Below are 7067 nucleotides of genomic sequence, written 5' to 3'. Positions count from 1 at the left end.
TTCCTTGAAATAAAATGAAAAAGGCATAGAAGGGAAATATGCTTGCGATTGTGTTTTGTTGGGCTGCCTCAAGGAGTTGAGCTCAGAGGGAGGGCTCATTTTGCAGCGATCCTGACTTTTAACCTACATTTTGTTTGTTTGATTAGTGGTCTCTGATCCTTTTTAAAACCAGTGCGAGTGCCGTAACATTCATAGTAGTCAGTCTTTTGGAGTTCATATATGATTTTTTTTTAAAAAAAGGCTTACTATCATTATTTATTGCACCAACAATCATATAGCATTGTTAATATAAATCAAAATGAAACAAGAAGTTCATCCACAATCCTACTCAAATCTGTTTCATTTTTCAAGTTGCCTCCTAAATCTTGGTTATGCACAGAAGTATTTTTCACAAAGTTGTAATAGTAGGATAGATCATGTTTTGCATTTTACTTTTAAAATAAGGTATCACACACATTTTTCAGTATTCAATTAAAATGCTAATATCTGCATAATATTCCTTTGAATGGTAAGACCATAATTTATCTAATTATTTTTAAATTATGAATGTTTAGATGAAATGTATTCTAGTTTATAAATATTGCTACAAAGTGTATTTTTGTAGCAAAGTGGCATAATTAAAAAAATTCTTTTGGATTATGTCCTTGGTATAAAGTCCCGAAAGTGAGGTCAAAGGGTATGAATATTTTTTTCCCTTTTAGCCTAGTGCAAATTTGGATCCCTAATGAGTTGTGCTCATTTACACTGTAATTTTTCACCGTATCAGTTTTACCAGTTAGCTTTGGGAATTCTCCTTTCAATTTTGTTTTCTTCTTGAATGGCTGGAAAGTGGGTGCATTTTGACATCTTAATATCGTTCTTTGTCAATAGAAAAATGGACATTATCTCCAAGCCTTTGCTCTTGCTCTCTGGGGAAAGAATGGGATGACACTTCTTTAGAGTCTTAACTCATTTCTTAAACTAATAATTAGGAAGCAACTCAAGGAAATGTTATTTAAACAGCATAATTTAATTTTGCATGTTCCCTCACTTCCCCCATTTTTAGCTGGGACATTAGAAGTGGAGGAGGCCAGAGCTGTGACTTGGGGAGGGGGGCGGGGGGAGGTGGGGTACAGTGTTGTTATTCCCTAAATTGTTCATCTGACGCCCTATCATTCCCCCTGTGTCTTTGCTTATGTGCTTCATTTAGCCCGGAAAGTTTTTTTCTCCTGTCCCCATTTAATGACCATGGGAGGCAGAATTCTAAAAATGGCTTCTAAGATTCCACTGCTCTAATCCCTGATACCTATTGGTATGGTGAATTTCACTCCCATGATTGTGCTTTGTTATAGGGCACAGTTGACTTTGGTAGGTTTATCTGGATGGGCCTGACCTAATCACATGATCCTTTTTAAAAGCAAAGAGTTTTCTCTTCTGTTAGCAGAAGGAGAAGTCATAAATTTGAAGCACAAGGGGCATTTGACACATGATGGCTGGTTTTAAGATGGAGGAGGCCACATGATAAGGAATATGAATAGCGTTAGTAGCTGAGAGTAGTCCCTAGCTGACAGCCAGCAAGGAAATGTGGACATCAGACCTACAACTGAGAGGAACTGCATTTGGCCAACAACCTGAATGAGCATGGAAGCGATTCTTCCCTAGAGCTTGTGGGTAAGAGCCCAGCTGGCCTTGATTTTGGCCTGTGAGACTCTAAGGGGAGAACTCAGTTGAGCCCTCTGGACTTCTGACTACAGAGCTGTGAGGTAAATGTGAGTGTCAGTTTCAGCTGCTAAGGTTGTGGTAATTTGTTACAGCAAGAATAGAAAACTAGTACAATTACATAGGAAGAGGGTTGTCAGAAATAGTAAAAATTACTTTTTTTATACCAATTTTAAATAGTTTTATTTAAGACATTGCATCTTTCACTTTACAATACAATGCTTATAAAGTGCATCATTATTTCCTTTCCCTGTGAACATATTCCATGTTGAAGTATCAAGAATGCCCAAGTTACATACTATATAGCAGTTCAACTTTAAAAAACTGCCTTGGAATTTGCTACAAATTTGGGTCCTTCCATATTTTGTGTGGGACGATGCTAAATCTATACTCAAGGTTGGCTTAATCAACCTCTTCGGTGGTTGGCCCAGAAGAGACACCACCAGGAGAGGCCCACCACAGGGAAGCCTCCAGGTATCTCCCCCCCACCCCCCTGCACTCTGTTACAGCTTGGTAATGATGGGGTTGCAGACTTTTTCCAGCTCTTTTTGCTGATATTCTAATTCTTCCCTCTCTGCAGTCTGATTCTTATCAAGCCAGTTGATGATTTCATTGTACTTGTCAAGAATCTTTTGTTTGTCCTCATCAGTGATCTGTCCTTGAAGTTTTTCATCATCAACAGTGGCTTTCATGTTGAATGCATAGGATTCAACTGAATTCTGGGAAGACACCTTGTCCCTCTGCTTCTCATCTTCAGCTTTGTACTTCTCAGCTTCCTGGACCATGCGCTCCAAGTCTTCCTTGCTCAGACCACCCTTGTCATTAGTGATGGTGATCTTGTTCCCTTTTCCTGTACTGTGATCCACAGCAGAGACAGTGAGGATGCCACTGGCATCAATAGCAACAGTGACTTCAATCTGAGGAGCACCACAAGGTGCAGGAGGTATGCCTGTGAGTTCAAGCTTGCCAAGCAGGTCGTTACCCTTGGTCACGGTCCACTCACCTTCATCAACCTGACTGAGCACACCAGGCTGGTGGTCAGCATAGGTCATGAAAGTCTGTGCCTGCTGGGTAGGGATGGTGGTACTGCGCTTGATCAGGACAGTCATGGCGCCACCAGCAGTTTCAATGTCAAGGGAAAGAGCAGTGACATCCAACAGCAGCAAATCTTGAAGATTTTCAGATTTGTCTCCAGATAGGATGGCTGCCTCATCAGGGTTGATGCTCTTATTCAACTCTTTTCCACTGAAGAAGTCCTGTAGGAGTTTCTGAATCTCGGGGATACAAGGAGTTTCTGAATCTCGGGGATACAGGTAGAACCATCCACCAGGATGATATCATGGATCCGGGACTTGTCAAGCTTGGCATCCCAAGGGGCTTTCTCTATAGGATCCAGGGTGCCACGGAAAAGGTCAGCATTCAGTTCTTCAAATCAGGCATGGGTGATAGAGGTATAGAAGTCAATTCCTTCATGGAGTGAATCAATCTCAATACTAGCCAGCCTGGGTGCTGGAAGGGAGAGTAAGCTTAGCACATTCATAAGCAGTATGGAGGTGACGGACAGCTCTCTTGTTCTCATTGATGTCCTTCTTATGCTCGCGCTTGAACTCTGCAATAAAATGGTTGACCATTCAGTTGTCAAAGTCTTGTCCACCTAGTAGGTATCCCAAGCTGTAGATTTGAACCCAGAGATTCCATGTTCAATTGTGAGAATGGACACATCAAAAGTGCCACCTCCCAAGTCAAAGATTGGCACATTTGTTTCAGCTCCAGCCTTTTTTTCTAAGTCATAAGCAGGAGCAGCAGCAGCAGCAGTTGGTTCTTTGATGATTGTAGGTACATCAAGACCAATAGTTCCAGGATCTCTGGTAGACTGATGCTGAGAGTCACTGATGTAAGCAGGTCCTGTGATGGCAGCATTAGTTACAGTCTTCCCAAGGTAGGCTTCTGCGGTTTCCTCCATTCTTGTCAAAACCATAGATGAGGTTTCTTCCGGATAGAGACTTTTCGTCTCTCTTTTGTGTTCTACTTGGACCTTGGGCCTGCCGACACCATTCACCACCATGAAGGGTCAATGCTTCACATCGGACTGAACAACAGCATCCTCAAATCTATGTCCAATGAGGCATTTGGCATAAAAAAACCGTGTTGGCGGGGTTCATTCCAACTTGATTCTTTGGCATCATGATCCATCATTCGGTATCAGTAAAAGCGACGTAACTTGGGGTGGTTTGGTTTCCCTGATCATTGGCAATTATTTCCACTTTTCTGTGCTGGAGGACACCCACACAAGAGTAGGTGGTGCTGAGATCAATGCCAATTGCAGGTGCCTTAGACATGGTTACTTAAGTATAGGTGCGGCTTGTGATGAACAGATCCTGACAGCTGCCCCCACATTCAGTGAGCAAAAAATTGCTTTTAACCAACTTGCTGGGCTTGCTAGATTCCATGCGTAAGAACTGCTGCCTGAAGCCCGTGACAGCCTGAATGCTTTCAGTGCTGGTGAATCAAAAGGACCCCTGTCCTTTTCTGCAGGCTGAGACATTTGCTCCCATACCTGCTGATGGCTAGTTGTGTTGGTTATTATAATTACATATTTATATGTGTTTAAGTATTATGTCCATTGGGGGTGTAAGAGTGTGAACATGAAGAGGGTCCATCTTTCTATGAAGATGAAGTTGAGTGCTTTGGAATGGATGGATAAATGGTGGTCACTGAAAAATGCTATGGAATTAGGTGGGTGAGCAACTGGAAGACCAGAAAAGAGTTGTAAAGGCCTAGAAGGTTTTTGCACTCAGATTGTTCTGTAAGTATCTCTAAATTATTCTTCCATGGTGAAGAATTTGAGCTAGAAATTGTACGTGATGCATTAGGAGGATGGCTTATATAAGAATGCTGACTTGGTGTTCCCCTTAGCAGCATTTCCCTAAGGAAAGGGCTTGGCCCTACATTAGAAGAGTGGCGAATGAAGGCACATGACTTTGTTTTAAGTTAAAATAACATGTCTCAGCCATTGGTTTTTATTAGAGTTGATGATTCCTCCCATTGATTTTTTTTTTTAACTCAACAACTATCTAGTACTTCTGATTATGCCAGATAAGAGAGCTTCTGTTGTAATATTACAACACACATATGCACACAAACACGCACACAGTAGGTTAAGCAGGTTACAAATCAGATCATGAAATATGATCACATTTTTGTGTAAAACACATATTCCTAGGAGAAAAAAAGGGAATACCAATGCTAGTAGGATTATGGGGCTTTCGCCTATGTCTATTTTCTATAACAAACATATTACTTGTGAAATAAGGCAATAAAATAAAATAATAATAACTGTCCTTCAAAGTCAAGGTCCAAAAAATCCCCTCCCTGTTGTTTTTCTGGATTCACACGAAGCTCCATAAATCACTTTCGTCTATATGCCGCCGTAGATCCTTACTCGAACTTCTGGCTTCTGATATTTAGCGTGGCCAGTTGTGCCTTTCCCTCTCTTTGGATTGCATGACTTATGCATATTCATATTCCATCACATCAAGCACAGTTTCCACCATTTAAGAGGTACTTATCAAATGAATGAATGAATGAATGGTGTGCTAGTGTAGTCATAGATACATCAGAAACTTTAAAAAGAAAGAAAAACTCTCTCTTAGTGTCCTTTGGTAAGCACTTTTCCAATCATACTCTGGCCTGCATGTGGCAGATCATGTGTTTTCGCATCTTACATAATCTGAAAGCAAAGACCATACACCCAGGTCTCACGCAGAGCTTTTTTGGGCAAAACGAGAACAGCTTTATGAAAAGCAAGCGTAAGCTCAGCCCCGGTAGGCACCACACAGATGTTTGCCAGGCTCCGGAAGAATCCACCTATCGGATGTTCCCTTGACATCCCCCTCCTGTTCTGCATCTAGACTACCTGTGCACAAGCCTTCTCTGTGTGTAAGGGGGCATTGGTGAAGCGTTTCCAAGTTTGCATCTCCTGCAAGCAGACCAGGCTCTGTCCTGATTTTGTGAGTATGACTGCTGGAAATGGAGCAGCCTATTAAAAAGTAATGGTCACCGCCGCCAGATTTGCTTCTTGCAACATTAGTGTGATGGTGATGGATTAGCAGAATCTTCAAAGTGCAAAGGCATGTTTCCACAAATATTTTGTATAAATATAAATGCACTTGCAAACATTACTCATTTTTTATTTTTTTATTTATTATCCTTTAGTATTTGCCATGTATCTCTCAGCACACATGCGGCCCTCATTGGAAGGCTCTGATAAGTGACTGTGGGAGAGCCAGAGGAACCTTGATGCTGTCTCAGGCCCATTGTTTACTGACTTTTCCCTTTGCTTCTGAGCTGCTTGCAGTAGGGGAAGAGAAGGGGGGAAAATACACAAAAACACAAGGCAGGACCAAGCAACCTCACTGGGTTAGGAAAGCTCTGAGAGGTATCTCTTTTTGCTAGAAAGGTAGATCTGTGTAGTGATTTGAAAACTCTGCCACAGAGGCTTTTCAGGAAGGGAGATAGGGGAGAAGAAAGGCAGAGCACAGAGAATTTTTAGGGCAGTAAAAATACTCTGTGTGAAAGTATAATGATAGATATAGGTTGCTACACTTTTTTCCAAACCCACAGACTGTACACCACCAAGAGTGAACCTTAAGGTAAACTTTGGACTTTGGATGATTATGATGTGTCAATGTAGGCTCATTCTTGGTAAAAAAAATGTACGATTTTGGTGAATATTGTTGATCATGGAGGAGTCTATGCATGTGTGGGTGCAGGAGGTATAAGGGAAATCTCTGTACCTTCCTCTCAATTTTGTTGTAAAACTAAAACTGCTGTTAAAAAAATAGTCTTAAAACAAAAAGCAAAAGCTAACCTCCCTGCCATCATTTCATCTTTCACTGAAAAAGTAAATAACTGCTTCTTATGTTGCCTCCCAACATCTAGAAGAGCTGAATCAAGAAATGAATGATTCCTCCCACTAAGGCTGGACTGAGCAGCCTAGAAAGCTGAACTATCATGGATTTCCAGGGTTTGGGACTAAAATACTCTTTCCATTAAGGATTTCATGAAATGCATTTAGGTGGAGATAATGTTTGTCTGCCTGGGACAAAGGATACTTTAGGAAGCTTACCCAATAGGGCCACAAGCATGATGGACCTAGAATCCTAAGAGAATGGGATGCCACTGGGAGAAGGACCGAAGCTACTTAGGTAAGAAGTATTAGGGACCAGATGGACCAATGCCCTTTTGGGGAGTCCACTTCATGTTGATGTAGAGGCCAGACCACCACATTGTATTTCTGAAACTGATGTTGAATAATACTGTATGTCAACTATAATTATATATACATATAACCTCGGGACACGGAGTAG

General features: G+C 41.4%; 1 pseudogene; it reads right to left on the bottom strand.

The window, feature by feature from the left end:
* Window positions 1-2201: 2201 nt before the first annotated feature.
* On the bottom strand, window positions 2202-4037 carry LOC109395943 (heat shock cognate 71 kDa protein pseudogene; annotated as a pseudogene).
* Between the last annotated feature and the right edge of the window lie 3030 nt (window positions 4038-7067).

The sequence above is a fragment of the Hipposideros armiger genome, unplaced genomic scaffold (genome assembly GCF_001890085.2).
Source record: "Hipposideros armiger isolate ML-2016 unplaced genomic scaffold, ASM189008v1 scaffold_496, whole genome shotgun sequence".
Lineage (NCBI taxonomy): Eukaryota > Metazoa > Chordata > Mammalia > Chiroptera > Hipposideridae > Hipposideros > Hipposideros armiger.
Note: the sequence above shows the minus strand (reverse complement) of the source record. Positions and strands in the feature narration are given on the sequence as shown.